Source organism: Ursus americanus, chromosome 21 (assembly GCF_024610735.1).
Source record: "Ursus americanus isolate L20-20 chromosome 21, mUrsAme1.1.p, whole genome shotgun sequence".
Lineage (NCBI taxonomy): Eukaryota > Metazoa > Chordata > Mammalia > Carnivora > Ursidae > Ursus > Ursus americanus.
The window spans coordinates 25,517,760-25,543,865 of NC_142147.1; the positions used below are offsets into that span (position 1 = coordinate 25,517,760).

General features: G+C 47.4%; 1 protein-coding gene across 11 annotated transcripts in view; it reads left to right on the plus strand.

Annotated features, from left to right (window-relative positions):
* The window catches only part of ZFHX3 (zinc finger homeobox 3), a 1,292,716-nt gene that overhangs the window by 1,027,942 nt on the left and 238,668 nt on the right, over nt 1-26,106 (plus strand). The window contains exons 1-2 of one of the 11 annotated variants that reach the window (XM_087870554.1): nt 20,096-24,398; nt 24,501-24,983. The exons of 9 other annotated variants lie outside the window; for them this stretch is intronic. The gene's annotated coding sequence lies outside the window, so the exon portion shown is untranslated. Of the gene's footprint in view, nt 1-20,095; nt 24,984-26,106 lie in introns of those variants that run through there. One more of the 11 variants, XM_087870558.1, reaches the window with a different exon arrangement.

Here is a 26,106-nt window from a genome sequence, read left to right on the forward strand (position 1 = left end):
AATATCAAATGCCAGAGGCCTCAGAGGAAACAGGAGGATAATGACAAGACTTAGCAAGGCCCAGCCTCTAGGATGCAAGGGACCCTCTGGCATAGCCAACCCGGTGCTGGCTAGCTTTACGGAAGGTCGACAGTACAGAAGTGTGTGCCGGCCTTCCAGGAAGGTAAGTCAGTGGCTCGGCCAGGAGAGAGGGATTCCCTGGGGTTCTGCCAGTAAGTGCAGTGGGAATCACAGCCCTATAGCCTCTGAGTGCTATTGCCAGCTCCTTTGTAGATTTCCGTGAGGCGGTCTCTCCCAGGCTGGCTGGCCAGTATCCTTTTTGGAAGAACCTAACACTGCTGTCTGCCTGGGTTAGTGGTCCTTACTGCTTTTTAAGCCTTCCTACCAACTTGCTTTCCTCCTTCCACAAACATTTATTGAATATATAGTGTGCAGCAGACACTGGGCAAGGTGCACGGTACTCCTACGCTAAAACAAATGCTCCCCGAGCTTGAAGTTTTCAGCCTCACGAAAGAGATAGTCAAGTAGACAAATAATCACTAATATAGTTTAAATAAAGTTGTATACACTGAACTTGGAGGGCACAGAGTAGAAAGAAAGTAACTCAGCCTAGAGGGGGTCCCAGAGAAGAGGTTTCTGGTAGGTATCGAAAGAAAGGAGGGAAGGCATTCAGCTGAGGGAACACGGAGTATTTGGGAATCATAGGTAGACATTTTATGAATCACATTTAGGATCTGGGGAGGATTTGAGGCTGAAGATGAGTTTGAGGCCCTCCAGCCTCAAAGCAACCACAGCTTGGGCTCCAGAATATTTCTTCATCCCTACACTCTGCAGACAATTCCCCAGGCTTGAACATTGATAGGAGGAATCTCCAAATCTCGCCAGTTGTTAGTAGAAGACGTGATGATCCTTAATAAGACCTGTGGGTCAGTCTCCCAGAGTGACATCCTACCTCAGGTTCTGTGGCTGCAAGGAGGAAAGCCCTACCTGGTGCATTCATCCTATCTAGAAATGAATCTTGATTCACTGGGCTTCCATTGTCAGAGACCAGACCTGATTTATGACAGCCGGTACAGTGTCGACGGAGAGCGCGGTCAGTGCACCCATGATTTAATCACAGTGGAGTCCTTGATGTTTCTTATGTTAGACCCTTTGTTCAATGATAGAGCTGGTTTCATGTTGCCCCAACCCTCTCCCGTTTGATTTCCTTTTGATAAAAGATGTGCATTGACTAAAGAGATGCAAGTGCATTTTGTGAAGATGTAAGCACCACCTTTGCATCTGGAAGTAGCTGTCTGACTATGTAGGCTACTGAAACCTGGCCCCAGAGCTGCGTTAATGTCCCCGTGCAGAAGCCCCACCCAACCCAAAGCCTTCCAATGAGCCTTACCTTTCTGCTTCTGGCTCTCTCTGGCTCCCACCCCCATACTCCGACCATGGAGATTAAGTAGTATGACCTCCCTTTCAGAACCAAGACTGTCCAGTGACTAGCCAACATGACCAGCACTATAGGGGTGAGAGGATTAGCTTCTTGTGATAAGATGAGCTCTTATGAGTGGTTCTGTCATCCGAAAATGATATCTCAATATCACTGACCTCCTCTGTCTATATATTTGACTGCCTTAACCTTCAAGACCTACTTTGTAATGTCTTAAACCTCATTTGATTACCTGGATTTGTGACCCCACAATCTACTCTGACTTCCTATACCTACCTGGTCCCTAAAGCCCTGAGTATGAAGCCCTAAGCCTCATTTGCCCTGCTAATATCCCTCCCCCCTTGTTCTTCTCCAAGCTTAGATTTGATACTAAGACAGACTTCATTTAGGTGACTCCTCTTGTATTCTAGGCTATATGTAATCTTGGAGATGGTGAGCACAGGCATATGAAATAAAAGAAATGAAAGTCCAGCTTAGCTGATAAACTTTTTTGTCCCCTACGTTTAAAACATTCCCTGATCTTTGAACTGCAGTAAATCTCCTAATGTATTAGAATTTGGCAATGCTATCTTTTACTACTGGAAAGAGCCCAGATTGACATGAACAAAGTAATCTTTTCCATGAAAGAAGACACATGAATGCCACTTGCTTATAGAGTCCCATGGGATTCTCATCTGTCATCCTCCATTTTTAATTAGAGTTGTAATCATCTCTCAAGGGGCATCTGGAGGCTTCATTAAATCTACCAGCTTCCCTATGATCTATAAAACTGCTGGTGTTTAGAATCTTGGTCAAATAAAAAATAGCAGGAAGTTGGGGAAAATGTATCTGTCATCTAGGAGCTTCAAGTAAAGTGAATTCCCCTTTCTTTCTATAGGACTAAGACTTTTCTGCAGTCAGCACCAAAACAGCACCCTTTCCAGTTGGTACGTTTGCTTCATGTCCACCTCACATTCCTGGGGCCTTAAGTCTCCAGTTACATCATTAGCAGCTGTGGTTCAGGGCTTTTTTATGACCATGACCATGGCTTACTGACGCTCCTTGCGCGATTCTACTGAGCCTGCATTCCTTCATCTGTCGAGAAGGAGGCTGCCTTCTGAGCAGAGTTCACTAAGAGCCTTTCCAGTAAGCTACTCTGAAGTAAAACCTGTAGCTATTAGGAGTTTTCCAGAACCTTTCTACTTCCATTCCAGCCCACTAGATAGGTCTTCCAGCCTCACTATAGAACCGCAAAATATCTTAGAGTTTTTATCACCCATGAGTTACTTCACAGATCCCTAACAGGTAGCCCCATGACCCTTTGAGATGGTTCAGTCTTTCCAGGTTTGGCACTAGAACCATAGCCCTCGACCAGGAATTCTCAGTAGCGGCACTGGATATTTTTAATTGAATATTTTCATCAGTATAAATACGATTGGCATTTGAACCAGATAATTCTTGTTGGTTGAGGAAGGCTGTCACATGCCTTTGTGCTCAGCAGCATCCCTGGCCTCTACCCGCTAGATGCCAGTTACCTGTACCTCAGCTGTAACAAGTAAGAACATCTCCAGACACTGACAAATATCCCTGGGGCAAAGAGGCCAAGTCACCCCCTAGCTGAGGATCACTGCCTTGTACCTATGCAGAACAAGTAAGTAGACCTGAGGCTATCTGGCTTTCCCAGTGAAGTATAGTTCCCAATGTTCTGGAGTATTTATGGAATCTTCTCTGGCCTATAAAAAATAGGAAAGACAAAATGACCATGAAGAAGTTCACATGAGCCATAGAAAACACAGGACTTCCCGTCATTCGTTTACAGTTGTCCACTCTACTATCTTACGTATCAGAGGATTACTCAGATGTGTCTGCAGTTTTAACGCAGAGGGAAGCTAGATTTCCTTGTGCAGCCATCTCCTGTCCTATTGATCTGCTTTGTCTGTCATCACAAGGGGTCTTGTTAGAATGAAGTCCATAATACGTTTGCATGTTATGCTGACTTCGGTGGCTCCACTAAGACAAGGTTTTTCTTTTCTCTTTTTTTTTTTTTAAGATTTATTAATTTATCTGAGGGGGGAGGGGCAGAGAGGGAGAAAGAGAGAGAGAATCCTCAAGCACACTTCCTGCTTGAGCACATAGCCCGATGTGGGGCTCAATCCCAGGACCCTGAGATCATGACCTGAACTGAAATCAAGAATTGGCTGCTTCACTAACTGAGCCACTCGGGCGCCCCGCCAAGGTTTTTCTGAAATGCACTTTCCTGTGTCTCATTTGGTCATTGCCACAGATTCTAGTAAAGTTGTGATGTTTTTAGAAACTGTCATCATTTCTCAGTGTTTTCATCACACTTCATCTCAAAGAACGCCTTTATTCTAACAAGCTCATTTGAATGGGCAGTGACTAAAAGAAATAATTGGGCCTGTGGAGATCTGTCCAGGCACACCACTTCCTTCAGGCCTAAGAAGCATAGTCTCCTAGTGTTCACTACAGAGTCTGCTTTCATCTCGAACAAAGAGGTAAAGTAAGTTAGTGGGAATAAAATGTAAAATTCATTCATTCATTCAAAGAAAAGTTTTCAAAGAAAAGTAGGACATTGTGCTAGCTACCATGAGATATTTAGAGACACATAAGACACAACTTCAGAGTTCAAGAGCTCTTTTTCTAGTAGTAGAGTCAAAATGTGGACAAGAACATTTGTAATACAATGCCTAAGTGCCGTAGGCATTCAGAACAAGGTCATAGGAAAAGGTGGATTCTGCACACTACACGCCATTGCCTGGCCACAGATTCTAGAAGGCATGTGTAAATGACCCTCAAGAATACTTCATTTTCTTCTTTGACATGACAGCGGATCAGGGAAATATAGAAGACAAAGAACAGCGTATGCTTGACCGAGGCATTTGGCAACATGGCAAATGACAATTTGTCCATTTATCTCATGGGAAAAAGATGAAGTAGGGGTTTGATAGAACTGGATGACCATCGTTGGTGTCAGTGTAGAGGGAGATCCTGAGTGCTGTGACATTAAGGTTTTTCATCTTAATCCATGCGTGGTTGTCATGAAGTCATATGTTGTGGAATACACAGTTTGGCAGATTTTGATAGGGCAAGACAATGAACCAAATCTAACAAGATGAAATACAGTGCAAGAAATGGAATGCCTTGTCTTGGACCCCAAAATCCATCTGCGCAAATATGGGGGCTATGTGCAGGCTTGGCAACAGACATTTAGAGAGCATCCCCCCCCCCGCCCCCAGGTTTTGTGTGCATTAAGAATCATCTGGCATTCTTCTTTAAAATGTGGAACCCCCCCAAGACAATAAAAATTAAAATGAAATACAGATTCCCAGGTGTCATTGTCCCCTCACCCCCATTGTTAGATTCAACATGTTTAAGGTGGTGCCCAAGAATCTGCATTTATTAAGGCTACCTGGGTCATTCTGGAATAGAAGCTTGTGAACCATTATCTTAAGAGGTTTAAGATGATAGCGGGAGGATTCAGCAATTGTATTGAGCAAAGCGTAATTAGGAGAACAAAGGAGGCGAGAACCCTGCTCTGCTGTGCTGGGTGGAGGAGCAGATGTAGTCGTTTACATTTAATCTCAGGACACAACCCTTTAAGCGAGTCAAACTGCAAATAAGACGGCAAAGGAAATCAGAATCGGGTCTTGTAAAGAACAGTTGAAGGAACTGGTAGTGCCTAGTTCAGGAAGAGGATTGGGAAGAAGAGGACAGGACAGAACAAAGGTTGTCTGTGTCAGGGAATTAGACTTGCTCTGGGTGGCCTCACAAGGTGACACAAGGGACCAGTGGGCAAGAGCGACAGGAAAATCACTTTATGCTCAAAATAATGGCCATCCTTCTCCAGTTAGTCAGAGCTGTCCACAGGACTGGGGGTGTTCAATCATGGCCCGGAGAACATGTTTAAATGAGTCTTCTAAGAAGTTGGGTAGTGAGTAGAAGGGTTGCGTAGTTGGTAGAATCAGGGAAAGTTTTGTTTTATTTTGTTTTTTCAGTAGGAGAGAATAGAGCATGTGTACGTTTCCAAATATAAATTAAAGAAAGATGGGAGAGTGGTGGGGGCAGGCATGCCATGGAGACAGGAGTAGGGAAAGAGAAATAAAAAGTAGGGGAGTGGAGGAACCTGTAAAGATCAGGCTTTAGAGCCCAGGAAAGATTTGCAGTAGAAGCAAGGCAGAGTAAGAGGAAGGATACAAAGGGATTTTATGGTGCAGAAGAGGGTGCAGAGCAAGGCACTTTAAGGTAATGGAATGGGCAAGTTGATGATATTCATTCCAATCACAGTTTCAAGAAATAAGGGTTTGAAATCTTTTGCTGTGAATTAAGAAAGAGTGCAGTTGGTGGGAGCTGGAGGAGTGTGGAAAAGGTGTGGAGTAGCAGGTTTGGGGAATTTATTCAGGAGTCAACAACCACCCGTAATTGGCTGTTGCATTATAGAACACCATAGAGGGTACCGTCAACTCAAGGTCCTTGTGTCCCTAGCAGTGTTGAGCAATCTGGAGGCTAAAGTGAGAGGCAGGTAGCTGGGATAACCCGGACGGGGAATCAGCCTGGTGCATGCGCCCAAGAAAGGATACAGGAACTTAAATTGCAGGCTCACAAAGATTGGTAAATACCAGGCTTTGACCTGTCAAGGGCCACTTCAGAGGCTTTAAACAAGTATCTGCCTCCATTAAACTTAAAAACCCCAAATCCTAGAGATACCCAGAAGTACCCAAGATATCTGAATTTCATTTCAAGGATGTGGCCCTTGTGCTCCCATCTTGGTCTTTACAGAGTTGGGGCTGTGCTAACTTTAAGGTTGCATGCCTTCAGTATGCATTCTAGAAACATTGAGTTTTCATTAAACTTTAAGATTTTAGGAAGTGTACAGACCCTATAGCTGCTATAATTTGTGTTAGAAGGTATAAACTGTGAAGTTTTTCTCATCATTTCTCCCGTTTTTCTCATTTACTAACTAGTGGATTTTCAATATATTTCTGGAGAATAATGGCTTTGACTCGCGTGAGACATACAAGGTAGACACAATCTGATAATTTACCATACCTGTCTCTGGCCTTGAACCCATTCAATTCAGAAATCCATTTGGATCATATCTAAATCCATGGAGAAATCTGGAAACAGGCCTGTGGAAGTAGAGGTCTTAAGCTTTGACCATTTGCTTCCTCATTGTTTTCGCATGATCAACTTTTAAATATGCCTTAAATACTGGCAGAAACACCTCTTTTTTAAGTAGGTTTTTTGCAGGGCAAAGTTTTTTTTATAAGGGAATCTGTTGTTGTTGGCTAAAATCATGGGAGAGTAACTTCATTTTTAAGCACTTGGAAAGACTGAAAAGAAGCAAGATTAATGCCTCTATTTTTAAAAAGCAAAGAGGAAGTTCGTAATGTCCTAATCTGGAAATTTACCTGGAAAAAATGATTGCCAAATCACTTCTAGAATAATCTGCAGTGAATACAGTGTTGGGAACTTATATCACTTGACAGAACAAGTCCTGTCAAACTGATTCATTTCCTTCCATGAAAAAGTAACAAGATTTTAGTAGATTGAGGGGAAATGATAAATGTAATCTATATTTTATTTAGCAAGATGCTTGAACCTGCTCCATCCAACATTTTGGTCGATAAATTCAATAAATTGGGGCATTGGCATTAGATGTCTAGGGGGCAATTGAGATCCTATCCTGGGATCTGGATTTAATAGCACATCCTTTTTGTAACAGGGGAAACGTTACCTGATCTGCTTTAAGAAGAAGAGATAGAAATGATAGGAAGTTGCTCCAAAAGGACCCTTTGTGCTCTGAAAAAATATATCTGATACGTTTGTTATTCGTGGTTTTCATTATTTATCCAAAGATTGGTTATGAATATATATTTTTTATAAAATAAAAAAAAGGATGCTTGCTGTTCACAGTCATTCATATAACCTACTTGTACATCCTCCTGAAAATTCCCCAAGAACTTCCTGACAGAATCGGTTCTCAGGCCTCTCTATCACCAAAGAAGGGGAGAAAAATAAGAGGAAACAATAACTCTGAAAGCAAGCGAGATGTGTGGAAATAAATCTGTCATACTCTGTAATTCCAAAAGGGAAAGATACTTCTGGAAATTCTCTTCTGGCCTAGGAAAGAATCTGTTTCTAGAAATGGTGATGATATTATGTTGATGACTATTCCTTGGATTTACATATCTCCTGTGCTGCAGGGAGCCCATGCACCTTGATAACGTGTGTCATGTTTAACTATTAATCTTCACAAAACCGTCCCTGAGGACGTCTGGTGGTTGCTCGTCTTCCTCATTTCAGTAACCGTATGCCCAGAATTCAGTATATTGGGTTCCTGTATATGGAGAAAACTAGTCCTTGAGAATATATCTTTATCTCTGCCCCAATTCCCAATATTGGTTTCCCCTGTTTTCTGAAAGTAGAGTGCTCCTGTGAAAACTTTCAGAAGCCAAAATGGCTTCTGAAGCAGCAATTACCATTAATTTATATGGAAAAATCTTTGAATGTTTCCAGACCCCCAAATAACCTCTCTTAGGCTTTTCTGTTACCTTGGGACACATGATGCTAACGGATGCACAAAATAAATCGAGACAAAGCGCAGATGCTCACAGACACAGTTCAAAGCTCTGGCAGCTGGTGCCGAGATGCTGAGAGTGGGTCTGGAAGGATCTTGGCGGGGCTACCCTGGCTGCTTGGGGTGTGTGTTGCCTACGTTAACAGCTTGCTGCAAAGCAAATGCTCGGCACTATTTTTGCTTTTTGCCTTTTTCTGTAAAAACGAAAACTGTCTTCGCATGTCTTTCGGTTAGTAAAAATTGGTAGTAGGTCTTTTGTAAAAGCGAAGTAGAGTAATGTGAACTTTTGAGAGGTGGAGAATACCTGTGCTAACGGAGTGAGCCCAGGGCCCAGTAATACCTGGAAAGAATGTGTTGGGTTTGTGCAAGGCTATCTAGTCTGTACAGCACGTTCATAGTCGCTTGCTCTTCACACTCCAACCTCGCAGGTGCAGACAGGTGAGCGGTGGTGTCAGGATAATATTAACCATTTCTACCGTGTACTGAATGCCTGCCAGGTGCCAGGCATTGTGACAGACACTTTATATTAAGCATCTCACTTGATCTTCCAACAACTCTGTAGGGTGTATATTGTTGTCTCCATTTTACAAGGAGAAAATACAATCCAGCATTAAGTCACTTACTGGAGGCCATCGGCTCTCATTGGCAGAGCTGGGACCAGAACCCAAGCCTTTGGTGATCCTTACACTCAAAATTTTAAGAAAAGACTTTGATTCTTCCAGATAGTTATGGAATTTTTTCTGATATTTCTTTACTTCTGTATATGTTTGGGTTTTTTAAAAAGATTTTATTTATTTATTTATTTTTAAGATTTTATTTATTTATTTGACAGAGAGAGAGAGACAGCCAATGAGAGAGGGAACACAAGCAGGGGGAGTGGGAGAGGAAGAAGCAGGCTCCCAGGGGAGGAGCCTGATGTGGGGCTCGATCCCAGAGCACTGGGATCACGCCCTGAGCCGAAGGCAGACGCTTAACGACTGCGCCACCGAGGCGCCGCTACTTCTGTATATGTTTTAAAAACGGTTGGTTTGTGTATTGCATATCATTGCAAGGTGCGACCACCTCTGGCTTGCAGGCCTTCATGCTTGACTGTAAGACATGTCTTTCCTGTGCTCCCAGCATCACCTCTCTAACGTCCTTCCCTGAGCAGAGTGGGAGAATAGTTCTACACTCTATGTATCAGCAAAAAACTTTACCTTCTGTGGTGATTTCTCTTGAGAGAGGGAAGTATTAGGTATCTCAATCATATTTTTTTTTTAAGATTTTATTTATTTATTTGACAGAGAGAGAGACAGCCAGCGAGAGAGGGAACACAAGCAGGGGGAGTGGGAGAGGAAGAAGCAGGCTCATAGCGGAGGAGCCTGATGTGGGGCTCGGTCCCATAACGCCGGGATCACGCCCTGAGCCGAAGGCAGACGCTTAACTGCTGTGCCACTTAGGCGCCCCCTCAATCATATTTTAAAAAATACACTGATGATGAAAAGGGATTGCCAGTCCACCTTGTGTTATTATTATGCCATTTTAGCCCAGCCCACAGGCTCAGCAGTTGAGATGCCTTCTTTTAATAAGTAATAATGAAGTAAATATTAAAAAAAATAATAATCAGATCTCAGAAAACAGTTGGTAAAAATCTAAACTTTATTCATTCATTCTGTGTTTTTTGAGCATCTCTTTATGCCCAGAACTGTTTTCATCCTTGAATCATTATTAGCAATTTAGTGTCATCATCATTGTCATCCTCATCATCATCAACATTATCATTATTCTCCACTTCACCACGGGCACATCACTGAGTACCAATTAGCACTGTGGGCATTTATGGAGATACGCACAGAGTATACTCCATATGGTGCCTATCCTTGGGGAAGCAGGTGGGGTGACACATAACATGAATACAAATCTATTCATAAATGCGTGTGAGTTTCCACAGCATCACAAGTATTGAGTAGTGAAACAAATGAATCTTATTGATGTTTTTTTGGTGCCTGTCAGCTAATCCAGGGAACCTCCCCAGAGAGCTGAATATGAGAAGCTGGGTGAGGTCAACTCCAGCCTTGGGCCTCCACAGGAGGAGGCCAGCCTGAGCTAGACTCAAGGATGGGAAAAGAACTTTCTGCATGTCCTTTCCCAGATCCCTCCAAAGTTGTAAGGCAGCATATTAAAAAGACCTAAACTCCTTCTATATTTTTTGCATAATTTCCACCACCCTCTATCACCTCTCTCCACCACTCTGGGCTTTAGTTTGACAAACACTGATAATTAACTAGATAGTGTAGAATTTGTAACGCAGGCATCTCAAGCCTACAGGGATTTTGGAACCTGGGCTCCATCCTAGTCTTTTGTGCTTTTACTTCAGCCAGGGCACCGTAAATATTCATGGGGACGGTAAGAAGGACGCTGAGACTCTGCATACCGCTTTATTTGGGTTCTGAAACCACAAAAATCATTTAATTGACCAACAGAGCTATCTACCTAATTGACAACTCAAAACAGCGAGTCCTTGGCCTATAACATTTGGAGGTTTAAAATTAGAACTTGCACAAAATACTTAAAGAAATCCAGTAGAAAAGTTCTGGATTCCCAGCGTGTCTAAAGAGGATTTAGATCTTAACATGTCTGAAGAGACATGTATCTATGAGTGGACCTCCTCTAAAGACTCCCCTGCTGGCGTTGTATATTGACCTATGAAAAGGTCTCTCCAGAAGGTGACCTTATAACATCTGAATTCTCTCCTTACTGGCTGCCAGAGCTATTTAAATGTGTGCTGAAAACATTTTTCAAGAAGTAGGAATGCATCTGAACACTGAAGAACAGTACTATTTTAATGTTGAAGGTCCTACCCCTAGATTTTACTAGGGTCTTCCAACTGGATGCTATTTCCTTTTTTTTTTTTTAGATTTTATTTATTTGATAGAAAGAGCAAGCACAAGCAGGGGGAGCAGCAGGCAGAGAGAGAGGGAGAAGCAGGCTCCCCGCTAAGCAAGGAGCCCTACTTGGGGCTTGATCCTAGGACCTTGGGATCATGACCTGAGCCCAAGGCATATGCTTAACTGACTGAGCCACACTAGGCACCCCTAGATGCTATATGCCTGATTTTTAGCATAACCCAATGGTAAAAATACCCATTAAAACACCATGTCCTCCTGGTAGGGTTCTACCTTTATGAGTGTTGGGGATTATTAGTTCACACCTAAGTAATGATTACTTAATGGTCTCACTCTTTTTTTTTTAAGTTTTTGATTCCAGTTAGTTAACAGAAAGTGTTATATTAGTTTCAGGTGTACAATATAGTGATTCAACATTTGCACACATCACCCCGTGCTCATCAGGACAAGTGCATTCCTTAATCCCCATCGCCTGTTTCACCCATGCACCACGACCCCCCCCCCAACCCCGTTCTGGTAACCATCAGTTTATTCTCTATAATTAAGAGTGTTTCTTGATTTCCTGTCCCTCATTCTCTCTCATTTTTCCCCTTTGCTTGTTTTGTTTCTTCAATTCCACATGAGTGAAATCATATGGTAGTTGTCTTTCTCTGACTTATTTCACTTAGCATTATACTCGCCAGCTCCATGTTGTTGCAAATGGCAAGATTTCATTCTTTTTTATGGCTGAGTAATATTCCATTGTATATATTAATGGTCTCACTCTTGCATGACTTCACATGCATCCTTCTACCTCCTGCCCCACCCCAAAGTAAAAGGCGCATGAACCCAGGAGATGACAGCTTGGGGTGGGAGGTGGGAGAGAAAGGGCCGTGAGAGTCTGCTTTCTGCCCCTTTGCCCAGGCTAGCCCGTTCCCTTTGAAGGCCCCAGTTGTTTTACCCTCTGGCCTTACAACCTTGCAGTCCACTTCTGAGGCAGTTTCCAGGGACATCGTATCTCCACCTTTCCGTAAGGATAAATAAGCAGTTTGAGACTCCCGTGTCTTTATTAAACATTTCCTCTAAACTGCATGCTTTGGCTCTGTGCCCACATGCACCAAGCAAGCTTTCCAGGAGCAGTCGCACCCCAGAGCCCTGCCACTTGGTTCCTCGTATAAATAGCCCTTTGAACAGGCAGGAGGCACCTGCACTGACCACTGCCCCTCCCCTCTGCCTCCAGGGCCTTCCAGCTCCCTGGGCTGGAAGGATGCTGAGCAGGCCCCTCAGCCTCTGACAGAAGGAGCAGCAGCGGCAGCAGCAAAGACCAGGAACGAGGTGCATGTGCCGCGTGCACACAGGGCCAAGAGCTGCTCGGGCCTGTGGTCTGGCTATGGGCAAGGGAAGGAACCCCCTTCCTGCGGCAGTGAGGAAGCGCGGGAGGGAAACTGGAAGAAGAAAGGCTGAAAACAAACAAATAAAGAAGGCACGTTTGACCAAACCCCCAACACCTAAATCTCCAAGCCCACTGGAGCGGGGACTTGAGTGGCTGGACAGAGCAGCCTTGCTCTGCCCTCCCCTCCACCCCCACCCCATCCTGGGCCTGGAAGGTTCTCCAGATCTTCCAGGACCGTCCCCCCTTTTTTTAAATAAATCTCCAATCTATAGAGAAAGAGGAAGTGTATTTTTAAAAGAGTGAAGATTCAATGGCCACAGATCGGAAAGAGATTGAAAGAGGAAGAAAGGCTTGTTGAGAAGGGAAAAGGATTCCCAGAAGTGTGTGCGTGTGCGCGCGTGCGCGCGCGTGCGTGCGCGCCGGAGACAGTCTCGGAGACAGCCTACAAGGAGAAAGAAAACAAAGGAAAGTGTGACCGAGAAAGACAGAGGAATAAGTGGGAGAAGGCGCGAGTGCTGGGGGAGGGGCCGGCGCCGGGAGAGGCGGAGAGGATGGATGCCGGAATGCAGGCAGAGCGGGCTGGAGGGGGGGAGGCGCACATGTGTGAGAGAGACAGTGATGTCAGCATTTCCTTCTGGATTGGTCACGTGGTCCTTGCCAGGTAAACAGACTGGAAATAGACTCCATAAAGGCAGAGCCTGCTGGGGGAGGGCGGAGGCGCTGGCACTTCACCCTTTCCTCTCTGCTGCGTCCTAAAGCAGCTGGTTTTCTGGCTGGCGACAAGGTGGTCTCCGAGTGGAATTGCCTGTTCACGAGCCAGGGAATAGGACTCAGGGAGGGAAAGCTATTTGCTTTTATAATTAGATCGAGGAGTTTAGAGACATTTTGATTTTAAAAAAGAATGGAGGTGGGGATGAAGGCACATGGAAGCTCAGATGCTGTGAAAGTGTCTTGGGCCAGGGATTGCTTAGCCTCATTTGTCTCCTTGGGGGGGGGGGTGCAGATGGGTCTAGATGAAGGATGGGTTGGAAGGCCACAGTTTAGAATAAAAGGATCAGATGCTGTGGTTATCAATATTAGGAAAAAGAAAATGCTAACAGGCTCTAGGTGAATATATTAAAGGATACGGCTCAGAATGTGTCCGTGGTGCCACAGGGAGGAACTGAGACCCAGGAAAGAGATTAGGTGACAAAAAGATGTTGGGAGCAGAGTTTCAAGCAGAGTTTTTTCAAAGTGATATAACACTATCCCCAACCAAACCCTGGCAGGAGTTCAGGGCATTTTGGAAGGGCAAAAGCATGTCTGGAAACTTTATCTGAAAAGCAGAGCAGATGGAACAGGTGATTCTTCCACCTGGAAAGCTCTAGAGCCGAAAAATGGTCCGGGGGGGGGTTGGGGGGGGTAAAACAGAGTGTATGCCTTTTTCTTCAAATTCCTGGAAATAGGGCCTTTGCATCTATGGTGAAATAGCTTATTTAGGTCATTCTTTTAATAATTTTGAATCAAAATGAAGTACCTTATCTTGGTCATAATTTTCTGTCCTTGTGGAAATCTGGCCAAACCTGTGGGAGGGAGAGTGACCCACTGTCCCAGTTTCTAGAGTTGAGGGGGTTCCTCGGATGCAGTTTTAAATCTAGAACGGTCTTGGACAAAGTGGGACTAGTTGGTCAACTGTAGTGGGAGGCCTTGTCTAGTCTAGATAGAAATAATAAGATAACCTATGCCCACCCTGTTCCACCAACAAACAAAACAAAAACCCCCTTTCACTCCATTTCTTCTCCTTTCTCCCACTCCCTCCTTTCTTTCTCTCAGCTGCCCCTAACCCATTCAGTACCTGACTCTGTATGTGGTATGAGCTGGCAGAGTGCAGCTGAACTGAGCATTTGGCTTTTGTTGCACCTGGGGGAAAAGGGAGGGGAGAAAGAAATGTGCATCCTTGACGCTGGTCCCTCCCCACTGCACCCTACCCTTCCTTGTTCAGTTGGGGGGGGGGGGGGGTCCAGCGGTGCCACAAGTGTACTTTCAGCCCTTGTGTTGGAAGATAGATATTTGATACCCCTCTCTGCTAACTAAATACGTCATTCTGACAAGACTCCCAGCCCAGAGTTATTTTTGTGGCATTATGTAATTGGATTGCCTGGTCAGGAGGACTTCCTTAACAAGGCTTTCAGCAACCCCTCCATGTGGGCCTGGCCAGTCCTGCCCAGTTCCACACACTCGCTTCAGCCCAAGACAACCCAGCGAAACACAGCGAAGAGATGTCAGCCTATGCCACTGACCGGATTACCCCCTCCTCTCACTGCAGAAGCCCTCCCAAAGGAGTGCTTCAGTACCTGGTGGCACTTGTGGAGGCCAGAGTTGGAGAAGACTCTCCCGTAGCCAAACCCCAATAGCCACAAAGCAAATATTTTTGTTCCAAGGGGGCTGCAGGCCTGCAGCTACAGTACCCTTCTCGCCTCCCCCCCGCCCCCCCCACCCCCCAACAGTGCAAAGCTCAGCGCAGCGACCAGGAGACCCTAGGGGGCCTACCATTCCCATGTTACTGCCCTCTCTTCTACCCACTTTCTGAATTTCCTCATGAGTAATTGGTCATCTGATCATCCCTTCCTGTCAGCCTGCTGACTCACAGAAGTTAGGAACTTGTCTGAGCTTCAGACACTGTAAGAAAATTTACAAAGGAAAATGAAAAAGGCCTGGTATTATCTTGGCCTGGTATGGCTGGGTTAAGGTCCACACATCCAGGGGTACACTGACGATTGTTTCAGGGTGATATTATGTTGATGTCATCCTGGGCTGGGGGCTTGTTCACCTTATATTTCGTTGTCCTTTCTGTCTCTGGCCTTGACTTTCTCTGATGTGTGTCCCAGGCCTGAATCCCTATCAAAACCAGAGAACCCTTCCCGGAATATTTTTCTTTCCCTCCTCTGAGCCCATGGACACTGTGTATCTCTCTTTTGTTTTCCCTTGAGTCCCTGGTTCTCCTGACCTTGGCCAGAGGCAGGTGGTGTAATAAAAATAGCTTTAAAGCCAGATGGAGCTGGGTTCGAATTCACGCTGAGCCACTGAATAGCTGTGTGATCTTAATCTCTCAGAGTCTGATATTCCTCATCTAGAAAATGGGACTAATAATACCAGTTTCCCAAGGCTGCTGAGAGAATGGAATGCAATTTGTGTAAAGTTCCTGCTGAGGAACTGACACGTAGTAGGTGTTTTCAGGGAGGTAGGGAAGAAGAGAAAAGGGCCGGTGTGCCAGTCTCCCAAGAGCTAACCCCATTCCGTTTACGAGACCACCAATCTCCTGCTGGAATGCTCTTCTTAAGGGTGCAGAATTTAATCTCACCATCATTGGGAGGATGTGGTCAAGAGGGAAAGGGAAGAGGTATTCTTGATCACAGGCACCAAGAACAGGGTTCCTGGGATAGGCATCCCCCCCCCCATAGCTGTTCCTTCTGGAGAACCTTCTCCGTCCGAAAATCTGGCCTCTACATGCCCCCTTACAGTCAGGGTCCCCCTGCAGACACTTCCAGGGCTGGGCACTAAGCTCTAGGTTTGCCTGCACCAAGTTGTGGGGGCCACCACATACCCAGAACAAAGGGACAGGGGACAAGTGTGGTTTCTCCCCAAGCACACTTGTGTGAACCTTGCATCTTTGATGCAGTGTCGAGTTCATCCCAGCTCCACAGCAGGAACTAGTTGGAACCCATAGGCCAAAGTGAGGTACAAATAGCCACAGGCAAAATAATGGGGGAGACAAAAAAGGAGAGGGTCCCTGGAGGTGGGGGGAGGTGGGAGGAGCCAGCCCCCAGGGGCACCTCTCCCTGAGGTTCCCAGACCGCAGGAGGCAGGGGTGTTGGCTGTACCTGGAGGGGGTAGGGTGAGGTGAGGCCTGTGGCAGAGCACAGTTGGTTAGTTGGCAGGAAGCCCTTCCCTGAAGACTGTGAGTTTAACCTTCAGCATTCAAGTGTCAGGGCTGAAGTGTCGTTATGAGCACTACTTCCTGCTGCTGCGCTCCCAGACTGGAAAGAGGGTCGGCACCAATCTGCCTGCTTTCCTTTCTTTTCTCCCCCCAGACAAAATGAGAGGGAGGGAGATACACAGAACCAAACACGCAGACGCAGGCACTCGGCAAGTCAGGCCCTTGCTAACCCTACACATCCAGTCCCACCTCCTTGACCAGCCCAGTTTCTGGTCAGCCTTAGTGATGAGCAGGACCCCAGGGGGCTCTCCACTCCCAGATCTCCCTGGGCTGTAGGGTGCAGAACCACTCTGGGCCGGCCTGAGCAGGAAGCAGCCGTGTTTTCTGGCAGGTGGGTCCAGGGCCCCCAACTGCCCCCTGTGGTCGATGCTGCGTGGCTACCTCGGTGCCCCACAGGACAGGGTTGGGGCATCTGTGTCCTGAAAGAAGCTGGGAAGCCCAGGGAGGGCGGTGGAGACCACTGCCCTCAAACCATTAGCTGCCCTCAGTGGGGAGTGGGATCAAAGCTGGAGGCGGGTGCTGGGCTGGGGTAGCTCAGCCCAGGCCTGAAGTGCACCTGTGACTTGCCCTCTCCTTCCCAGATGGCTGCTAAGGCCAGGCACCTCCAGGCCTGGCTGGTTTTTCTGGGGGTGCCCTGCTGGGGCATAATGGGGTGCTCGAATTTTCCAAGGGAGGCCATTTACCCACCCAGTTGAAGCCGTGAGGAGCCTTGCTAAGGACGCACCTGTGAGGGGCGCCTGGGTCCCAGGGCAGCGGCTCTGCGCTGGGCTGGCTTTAGCTCCCCAGCCGGCTTCTCCAGGCGCAGGAGCTCCCGGGCTTCCTCTCAGGGGCCCGGAGCCGGCAGGAGATAAAGATTTCCCGAAATGGGGCTGGGTGTGCCAGACTTTAAGAACGCATGCCCTGGCTCAGTGAACTGTGGTCAGTGTCTCAGGAAACTGTCGGGATCCTTGAGGTTATGGTTTTTGGGGAGGTGGGAACAGTGGCTGGTCTCCACGATGCTGAGCCCAGGGGGCAGGAGACTAGACTAGACACAAAAAGAGTGCGCCCTTTGCCAGGACCAGAGGAAAGTGGCATTGAATGTTCCTGCTGCCCCGCTGAGCCTTGGAATTAAACAGGGAGGTGGCCATGCCCACAGGGGACCACTGCCCTGCATGATGCCCTGGCACGCTGGGCCCGCAGGACATCTGCGGGGAGCCCAGCTAGCCAGAGCCGCAGCCCAAGCGCCCCAGGGTTGTCATGCACCGAACTTCTCCAAGACGCTGGGGCTGCACCCTGCACTGCCCCTCCTGGCCCTAACCAAGTGCTGCCCCCAAATTTCGAGTCATCCCTGTGCAGGAAGATCGGGTTTGCCTTCTTCTCTATTTCTAAGAATTGGAAACAAACGAATTAGAAATTTTTTGCTTTGGAAAAATATCTGTTCGATGTCGTTTGGTGCTTAAATTGTCCTTGGAATTTTTTTTCAGCTTCATTTGAAAAAGAAAAGGAAAGTTGACGCGCGCCCCAAATCTTGTTTCTCTTTAAACCATCCCCTTAGACGTGCATTCGGTTATTGCAGATGTTTTCTGGGGCGAAGAGAGCGAAATGGAATGGGAGGGAGGATGAGGACTGGGAATCTCTGATTTTAAATCCCATTACTGGCTTTGAGGAGAGGCACACGCACAAAAAAAAATCAGGAAAAGATAGTTCGTCCCCCACTGATTTTCTTCACTTCAAAGATTTCCCTTGCCCCTTAAATCAGAAATATTATGGTGCCAGGTATTTCTCAGGAAAAAAATGCACATGTTTCTTCAGAATATGTACATGGTATAGGTCCCTTTCTACATTTCTCAGAAAAAAAAAAAAAGCGGGGGGTGGAGGGAAGGCACTCAATTCCCTGGCTATTAAACAAGCCATGCCTGCAAGAAATGCAGGCATCGGGGGATTGCTCAGCCGCGCATCCCTCCATTAGCGCACGCCCGCGTGTCTGCGTGTCAACAATGCACGTGCTACCACGGGCACTGACTCCCCACGCCGGCCCTAACGGGCGCTGCGCAAATGGGCGCCAGGTCTCAGTTGCCTGCTCTCAGCGCTGCTCTCAAGCCCGCTGCCCATGCCTCTCAAGGATCCCTTTTTTCTGCCTCTGCCTGGCAAGTCAGAAACCTTGATCATTCCCAAGTTATGCCCTTGGAAATCCCCAAAGCGAATAAAGCCCGACCGAGGGTCTCTTGCCCTCAAGTTGTTCACTTTGATGCATAGAGATGAGGTTAGTTCTCTTCTTCCCCCCGCCCTAGGCTTTAGATGTCAGCGCAAACTTCTGGTACCAGGTCACCAAAAGGGAAGCCAGCGCTTGCCAGTGGTGCAGACTGTGTGGAACCCAAGAGAGCCACCAAGTCTGAGGTGACTTCTGCCCCAAGGTTGGATTTCTGATTTCCATTGCAAAGGAACCGGGGAAACTGGAAATCTGACTCAAACCCTGGAACTGAATAATTGCCCTGCATTTTCACAGTGCGCCATGTATTGGAAATGAAGGGCAGGCTTTATCATTTGGAACTCTTTCAGTGACCCAAGCACTCTAAGTTTGGGGCTAATTCTTTAAAGATTTGACTTCTGAGAAACAGGGAAGAAAGAATGAAAGAATGAAACATACCCACAATCCTTGTATTGGGGATGGCACTCAAGAGTAGGTTGTGGTCTCTTTTGAATCGGGAGTTCAAAAGAAAAAAAAAAAAAAAAAAGGCTTGTTCCCTCCCCCTTGCCCCAGGGATGAAACCTCTCTAGATTCGAGCGGCCAATTTGGTTTGATTTCTGTGGTTTGGAGGCTCTGGCGGGGTTAAGGGTGCCGGGGCTAGGAAGACAGACCTCAGCTGCCTACTGGACCAGCTGGTCCACTCTTGGCCCTGGAAGCAGAAGCGGAAATCGGGGTGATTCGCCCTCACTCTTGACAGCTGAAGGGAGCGTCTGGGGAGCGCGTCACTGAGCCTCTGCGCGGCCGTGCCCTACACGCCTTGTATGTGGACCTCCTTGTGCGCTCATCTCCCTATCTACTCTTAGCGTCCCCCACCTGTCTCGTGTCCCCCCAGGGATCTAGTTCTCCTTTCTCTCTGTCATTTCCAGCCAGTTTTTTTCCCCACCAAAAACTCCTTTTTCTTGGAGTAACTTTCCAAAAGAGCTGTCGTTGTCCTAAAGTCCAAACTGGTGGGGTGGATTTGGGAAGCTCTTTCTCAATTAAAGCCTCTTTTGTGGGCACCGCGTACATGGCCCACGGTCCCCAGGGCATCACCTGGGCACTGAGCCCCACAACCAGGTGCTTCCGTGCAGCGCCAGAACAAGGGGACTTCAGACGCTTTGCTCTTTTCCAGTGAAATGCCTCAGAAACAAATCTGAATTTGGGTTTTGGTTATCTTTCAGGCGTGAAAAATATTTTGACAAAAGTATTCTCCAGGCTGCCCAAGTTGGGGGAAAGAAAGCTTTGGACCGAGATTGTGGGCACAAAGCAAGAAGCTGCATGTAATGGACACCACTGTGTACATCCGCTCAGGACTATGAGGAGCATGACCGGAGTCTGCGGGGCTGGCGCCAACATCCAAACTCCCCCACTCTGCCGAGGGCACCCCTGTCTTCCACAAATGGGGAGCATTTTTTACCCAGACCCATCTGCTCACCCTCTGGTGCATTAAGAGCAAACTTTCTGATTTGGTGGTTGGGGCTTGGATCACAGTGCTTTAGCCCTAGGATAGAGCTGGGGGATGGAACAATTCTAGACGCTCAGAAGAACCTCACCCTGCACCCCGAGGAGAAAGGGGAACTGTTCGATTTGTCTGGGGGTCAGAAGGTGGGCTGGGAGGTCGGGGGAGGGAACGGATGGATGGAGCGCGAAGTGCCGCGCCTGGCTGCCTCTCTCTCCTGTTTCTCCCTCCCTACCTCATCTTCTGCCATTTCCAGAGGCAGGAGAAAGGTGATCTCGGACTTGACCCCTAAATCACAGCTGCTGGTGGCTGCACCTCGCTCCGGGATGAGCGCAGCCCCTTCCCAGAGCCCGGGCAGCTTAACCCTTTCGTTCCCTGGCGCTCAGGGGCTAGCGGCAGCGGCGCCTCTGACCCCGGAACCCGGAGCAGCCCGCCTCCTCGGCGCGGCACCTTGGATCCCACCAGGAGACTACAAAAGGGCGAGACTGCAGGGTGCTGAGAGCCTGGGGCAAGGGCCGGCCAGCCCGGAGCGCTGCCAGGGAACCCGAGGAAGAGCCAGAGTTAGCGGAACGAAGAGGGATGTTTGGATCGTGTTAACTACCCAGACAGATGCACTTCAGCATGTCTGCATTTATGGAATCCATATGTTGTCGTGGCAAATGAAAGGACAGTAACACATACATACAATAGACTTAGAATAACAATACACATTCAAAAAGAGACCCGCACATTCTTCACCCTGCAACCCTGCCCTTAGATCTAGCTCTAGAGTTGTGCGCAGAGGCGTCCTTTCAACCTCCCCTGGCTCCTCACGGGCTTTCTTTTCTCTTCCTCCTCCCTTTTTGTTTTTGTTTTTGTTTTTGTGTCCCCAACCCTCCAGCAGAAGAAAACCCAGGGCCCAGAAGCTAGGCTCTTTGCAAGTGAGATCTCCTAAGATCCCCTTCACCTCTCTTCCCCCTTAAGACTGGCCCACGGCATCTTTAGCCCTTGGACCAAATAATAGCTGCTCACATTGCAACCCCAGATTCTGAAAATTGCAGAGAAGTAGATTCTTACTCAAATTCACCATCCATATCTTCATCATTAAACCGACACTCCTATGTTATATTTGCAAAAAAGTAGCTTCAAACAGATCTGGAAACAAAAACCCCCAGCGAGAGAGCACACGCATAGCTCTGTACAGTACCTGCATTTATGTATACCTTGTATATTTGTGTGCACATATATTCACGCACACACAGAGACGCAAAGACATCTAGAGTCATTCAAATGTATATTTATGTGCCCATTTATGCATATATCTTTGTGTTTGTATCCATTTATTTGAGCGAGAGGCAGAGAAATATACACATCAATGCAATATTTAGCCTACATTCTACTTTCTCTCCCTACTGTAAATGTCTTAAAAACAGATTGGTCTAAAATTTTCTGCCTTCTTGCCAGCTAAATGAAGGATTTAGATTCTGAATTTCTTGGTTCCTTTTTTCATTTTGTACATAAAATAATCCATATAGATGCTGGATTATCGCCTAAGCATTATTCAATCATACAAGCTTGGTACCTCTCCTCTTTATAACGAATTCACTGAGTAAAATTAGCATAAGTATTTACCAGATTAAGCTGACATTTTCCTATATTGCAGCATGAAATACATTTATATCCAGAATTTCCCTCAAATAGCCTATACCAGTGGAGATATCTGACTTCTTCCGCGCTGTTTTGTATAACAAGCTCCAAGTTCGCTTCTAGTACTATTTACATTTTTAAAAGAAAATAAATACATAGCATTTAAGTGAATTTCCAAGATCTACAGGGAGAAATTTAATTCTGCTGCATCTTAAAAAAGTAAATCAACAGAATTATGAAGATTCGTGAAGATAGATAAATAAGAGGCAAATATACTCCTGAAGGTCTGAACAATTTTCCTTACCTGATGTATTATGGAAAAATTCAGAATTTACCAGTCTTCTTTCAGTCAGCTACATTTTACACTGACCTGCACTTTGGACTGAAAGGGAAAAAAAAAAAAAAAAGATTAGCTGTTGCCAATGAAAAATTTAAAATAATAATCAGAAACGGACAAACTGAAGGTAAAAATATACAATGGTTACAATAAAGATAAATATTTATTTAATCAAAGTAGAAGTTGTGTTTGGACTGTAGGAATGTTTCATCCTTCCCTTAAAAAAAAAAAAAAAAAATCAAGAAAGAAAAAAGCCAGAGTCTTTGCAGGCTCCTGGAGAGTTCCCATTGTCCAGGGCTATCGAGAGCCCAGAATGGCATTAACCTCACAAAAGACACATTGTGCAGGGGACAAAAAAAAGCCCCTTCTTCTACAATAACTTTTAGCTTTTTTATTTTTAGAAAATGACAAAGGTTTTGCAAGCACTGACTGGTGAAACCTGTAGCAAGCCAGCCTGGACTTGGCTTTATTGATCAACTGTCCCGCATGGAAAAGCAGCCAGGAAAAGTTTGAATGGCAATCCAGATTTGGCTCATAGAGAGGAAACCCCCGATTTTTCTAAATGTATTTTCTTTTTTTCTTTCTAAATAAAACAGCATTATTCCCAGAGTGAATTCACAAGGATTAGATGAGGTAACCCTGCAAAATCCTAAACCGGTTTTCTCCCCCTAGTCTTGACTAAGAAGCTGCATGCTCTTAAGAGCATTGGAAAATCTCTCAAAATGAAGAATTCCTTTCCAATCAAATAGATTTCCCGATTAATTCCCAAATTCCTTCTAAAATAAACAATCCAGCTAGGCTGGCGAAAAATCTTTTTTCTAAGAAAAATAAGTTTTGGTGAGAGCTGTCTACCTGATGTTCCAGGGTTCACTAAAAATGCCTTCAGAAACATAAACGTTGTTTTTGCATTTGTTTGCAGATCACTTCAAGTGCAAATTGCATTTTATTTTATTCCAGACATTGTAATTTCAGTGGTACTAGCTCATATTTAGAACTTACATAAATACATACTTGTCATTAAAAAAAATCTATTGCATTAGCAGTGACGCTAAGGCTAGGATTTGAAAGAGGGGGTAGAGAAAGAGAGAGAGAGAGAGAGAGAGAGAGAGAGACAGACTGAGACTCTTGTTCTTCCTGCGTTTGTTTGCTTGCTTTTTGGAGGTACCGTGCTCCCACCTAAGTGATGGCTTTGATGTACTGGGAATCGGTACAGTAGCAGGGTCCCTGGCTGCTGTCTTTGATTCCAGGGATCTCCTTTGGGCTCTGGTGGGATGTACTGCTCCTAGTCTTTATCTGAAATCCATCCTCTCATTTCAAGCCCTTTGGCTTCGAGACTCTGTTCCAAACTCTTGGAGGAAGCTGTAAGACTTTTTTTTTTTTTTTTTTTTTTTTGGCATTAGGGAAGGGGTATGTAATTTTCCCCTTTTCTCCACTCTAGACCTTTCCTCGCTATTTAAATATATTGGCTTTCTTTCTTACGAATTTAGTCTGAAATTATTTTTCACTGCCTTTATTACATCCCTGCTTTTGATGGCAAAATAGCTTCCTGTGTTTTGAAAACATCTGCTTTCCAGGTTTTACACGAGAAAATTGATTTTACTTTTCTCTTAGGTCCAGAAAGGTAGAAAGTTGGACTTGTTTCCAAGTGCAACTTTTCCTTTTCTTGTCTTTCCTTAAGTTACCCCCCTTTCAGTTCTGTTTCACTTTCTCCCTTTTATTCCTTCTAATCATCACTCCTGCTTCCCCTCTCCTTCTAAAGAACCAGAGAAGATTGATTGTATCTTATTTCAGAAGGCAAAATTAACATATCATATATATATTTTTTGTCTAGTCTATGGTACGTGCTAAAGTTTTCTCCATATTTTCTTTATTTGTCCTCTGATTTGGGGGGGGAGGTAGTTTTCCTCCTTTAAAAAAAATCTCAGATTTGCAATTTAAAGTGGCCTCTATTTTGTCTCTGCTGCTTCTCTGCCTTTCACTTAAATCTTTGCTTTGAGCTGTCCCACTCCATTATTGCCCCCCCTTGCTCCCCTCTTCTTTGAAGATGCTCTCTTCCTATTTAATTTAAACATTGCTTCATTTGCCAAAAAAAAGAAAGAAAAAGAAAAGGAAAAAAAGAAAGAAAGAAGAGAGAAAGGGGGAAAAAAGGAAAGAAAGAAATCTTTTAAAAAATCTTAGCCAGGTTTCTATTGTTGCTTCTCTGCATTTCACTTCTCGGTGTGTGTGTGTGTGTGTGTGTGTGTGTGTGCGTGTGTCGTGTGTGTGTGTGTGTGTGTGTGTGTGTGCGCGTGTGTGTGTATGTGTTTTTAATACATGCATAAACTTTTGGTGCCTCTCTCCCTCTTCCTGGGCTCTTCTCCCATCCTCTCTTCCTGCTCTCCTTGCCCTGCTCATCACTTTCCCCCGTTTTTTTTTTTTTTTTTCCTCCCTTCCTCCCCTCTGCCTCCCTCCACCTCCCCCTTTTCTTTTTTGCTGAATCTTATTGATCCAGAAGGTGGCTAATTAGCCCTTCCCGTCGTGCCTGGGTAATGAAGCACATGCGCACTGAATTAATCACAGCCATTTTTTGCAGGAAACTAATTAGCAGAATAAAGATCCAAAGACTTTTTTTTCTTTTCACTCATCAGCTCCCACTTCCAGCGCGTCCCCTCCGACCGCTGCAGCCGCCGCCGCCGCCGCCTCCTCCTCCTCCTCCTCCCGGCCGCAGCCGCCGCCGCCACCGCCTGCTTTGCATCCCAATTACAGCCTAGAGCCGCTGCCGCCGCCGCCGCCGCTTCTCCTCCGTGGCCCCTGCCCGCTCCGGGGGCTGTAAACTCCCCGCCAACCATGCTGCTCGGCGGCAGCGGCGGCGGCGGCTCCGGCTCCCCGGCTGCGGCCGCCTCCCGCCCCGGGCTCCGCCGAGCGCGCTCCAGCTCTGCCGCCGCCGCCGCCGCCGCCGCCGCCAGCAGCGCGTCCTCCGCCGCCGCCGACCCCCGCCAGCCGCCGCTGCTGCCTTGATGGGCTCCGCGGCCCGAGCGCCTCTTTTCGGGATTAAAAGCGCCGCCAGCTCCCGCCGCCGCCGCCGCCGCCAGCAGCGCCGCTGCAGCCGCCGCCGCCGGAGAAGCAACCGCGTAAGTGGCAACTTTTCCCTCTTTTTTTTTTTCCCGCCGCCGCCGCCGCCGCCTGCTCCTCCTCCTCCTCCCGCCGCCACCGCCCGGACGCGGGGCTCCTCGGGGCGCCCGGGCTGCTTTGCATGGGGCTCGTCCTGCCCCCTCCCGGCTCCCGCGCCCGGCCGCCGCCGCCCGCGCTCCCCGCGCCCGCGCCCTGCTCGCTCGCTGCGTCCCGCTCGCCTTCCCCCTGCGCCAAACTTTCTCTTTCTCTTCTTCTTCCTCCTCCTCCCGCCGCCGCCGCCGCCGCCGAGCCCGGGCCGCCCCCTCCTCCCCGGCCCCCGCGCCGCCGCCGCCGGCCGCCAGCGACCCCCGGGAGGGTGGAGGCGCCCGGGGCGAGGCCCGCGCGCCGAGTTTGGAGGCGCCGCGGGGCAGGGCCGGCCAGGGCGCGGGCCGAGGGCGGGAGGGCGGCCGGGGTCCCGGCGCCGAGACAAAGGCGGCCGTCGGCGGGGGGGGGGGTGTTCTGCGGTGCCGAGCGCCCCCGCCCCCGCTGCCCCCGGCCCCCAACTTTGCCCCACCCCGAGAGGCTCCGGGGCCCCGGGCTGAGCCGCCGCGCGGGGCGCGCACCCGGCCCGGAGCAGTCGCCGTGGCTGCTGCCGCTGCCGCCACTACCGCTGGCCGGCCGGGCGGGCGCCTTCCGCGCCAGGGCTCGACTTGCGGGGGATGCGGCCGCCCGGCTGGAGCCCCGGGTCCGAGAGGGGGCGAGGGGGCGAGGCGGCCGCCCGACCCTCACCTGCGCGCTCTCCGCCCTGCCCCACTGGCAGCGCCGCGAGCGCCCAGAGGGGGCTCTGCCCTGGACACTAGGGGCTCCCGGGGGCTCGGGGCTGCGCCGCCGGCCAGGACTAGACCCAGCCTAGCCGGCCTCTCTTTGACCAGGGGAGTTGAGAGACATCGGAGTGTTCCTTTTTTTCTTTTTTCCTTCTTCTTCTTTTTCTTTTTTTTCTTTCTTCCTTCTTTCTTTTTCTTTCTTTCTTTTTTCTTTATTTGTTTCTTGCTCACACGAATCTGGGATTCTCCACTCACCCCTCGTCTTGTTTCACTCTTTTCCATTATGCATTTTCATGTACCTCTTTTTGCATATCTATTG